We start from the raw sequence: 1,998 nt of genomic DNA, 5'->3' as shown, positions 1-1,998 counted from the left end.
ACCAGATAGCAGACAATAGATAAAGGATAGCCTGATGGAATACTCTACGATATTTATTTGCAGGCTTGCAGCACATCAACATGCCAAGAACCACTTTGGTACCCAGCTAAAGAACTATATTTTTGGTGACTATGAAGATAATGCATTCTAAAATACTGCCATAAATATTAGCAGGACTGATCAGTGCTCAGAATTTAAAATGGAAGATACATGTTATCAGTTCCTATCACCAATTTTCTTAATGCAACGTTGCACCTCCATGCAGCCATAACATATATAAAGGAGCTTAGTTTAAGTATTTTTGTCCTTTACTTGAATACGAAATAGACCATCACGGATTATGAGGATGGAGGATGGAGGTAAGGTTTCCAGGGATGAACAATTGAACAACAGTTATTTTAAGAACTTGTTACATAGATAATAGATTTGGATCTAGTAAGATAAATTATTCTATCTCATATTAGCACACACCTTGGGTTGCCAAACACAATACAACTTTAACATCATAAAGTTGTAGCTGGCTGTACAACTTAAATGCTCAACATTGTTCCCAGCAAACGACCTAAGGGTCTTTTCATAGTGACACTTTATCAGGCATCTACTCCCTCCGTCCCATAATGTAGCAACCTAGGATGAGATGAGACCCATCCTAGTCCTTGGATGGGATGACCCATCCTAGGTTGCTACATTATGGGACGGAGGGAGTAGATGATAAAAATGTCTTAAAAAAAGAAGCATGTAGCTATGAACATTAATTTTACCTTTTGATCATCAAACATACCCGTTGGCAAAACTACTCATAGCAGCCTTTTGCCCTTTTGTAATTGAGTGGATAGTATAAGTTATAGTGGATTGTCATGTGCTTGTACTTTAATTAAGACCTAAAATATAAATATGGCAGTAAGGATAAGGAGAATGAAGTAACTGGAGTAAATTTCACACAAAGGAGATTGTGGCAATGAGCACTAATTAAGTGCCAACTGTCAAAGTATCAGTGGTTTTCTCCTACTTGTACCACGGAACGAGTGGTTTTGATAAATTTACTCAGAGAAAACAACACAATACGATCGTTCCACCAATCATCAAAATCCGATGGATTTGTTATCTAAAACAGAATGAAAAAGGAAAAAAAAAGTAGAGATACTATACCTCAATGGAATCATTAGAAACCAGACACGTCTCTTGTCAATCGAGCGCACTTGCTTATCATTCCTCTGCAAGTGCCCTTCCAATCGAAGCTCGCCCATGCCCAGTGCTCTGTCGTCGCTCAAGTTTGTGAACGAGCGCAATTGGGAAAGAGGAGCCAAAGAAAGGGACTTGGGGGAGGCGGAAGTGGCAGCATCAGATGGAGGGGACCGTGGGCGAAGGCCAAGGTAGTGGATGGTGGCGGGAAGGGCCGAAGGGGGAGGGGGCGTCGGTGTTGGATTGAACGAGCAGGGGGTGGAGACGTCGGAAGATCGAGGTGGTGGAGCCAGGGAGAGGGAGGGAAGGCACATGTGTTGGGTTGAGGAGGAGGAGCGTCAGGGATGAGATCAGGCGAAAGAGGCGGTGGCGATCTGCGGAGGGTTGAGCACTTGAGCCGAACCGATGGATTGGATGGTCGGAGAAGGGGAGACGATTTGTGAACTTGTCGAGGGAGCGACTGAGTGAGTCGCAGCCGAAAAACCTATTGGGCGATCGATCGCGCTAGGCGATCAGTTCCCTCCCCACGCAGTTTCCTTTTTTTAACACCGCTTTACTTTATTATTTTAGTAACTTTATATATCTAAAGTTTGTACACCTAAAATTTATATATCTAAAGTTTATACATCTAAAGTTTTTACAGCTAAAGTTTATAAACCCAAAGTTTATAAGTCAGAAGTTTATATACCCGATTCAAATTTGAATTTGAATTCAAATATTTTTAATATATAGTATTTCTGTACATAAAGTTTATACGTGCGATGTTTACGGTATAAAGTCTGTACGTAAGTATATAGTCTATGCATATAAATAAGA

The 1,998-nt window shown here is 40.8% G+C and overlaps 1 long non-coding RNA gene across 1 annotated transcript; it reads right to left on the bottom strand.

Moving 5' to 3' along the window:
• Positions 1–354: 354 nt before the first annotated feature.
• LOC136351208 (uncharacterized) lies at positions 355–1,598 on the bottom strand. Its single transcript, XR_010737150.1, has 2 exons — positions 1,150–1,598; positions 355–881 (listed from the first exon to the last, which is right to left on the bottom strand). It is a non-coding gene; the product is annotated as an uncharacterized lncRNA (long non-coding RNA).
• Positions 1,599–1,998: the final 400 nt, after the last annotated feature.

Source organism: Oryza sativa, chromosome 10 (genome assembly GCF_034140825.1).
Source record: "Oryza sativa Japonica Group chromosome 10, ASM3414082v1".
Taxonomy (NCBI): Eukaryota; Viridiplantae; Streptophyta; class Magnoliopsida; order Poales; family Poaceae; genus Oryza; species Oryza sativa.
The sequence above is the reverse complement of the archived record's forward strand: the minus strand, read 5'-3'. Positions and strand labels throughout refer to the sequence as shown.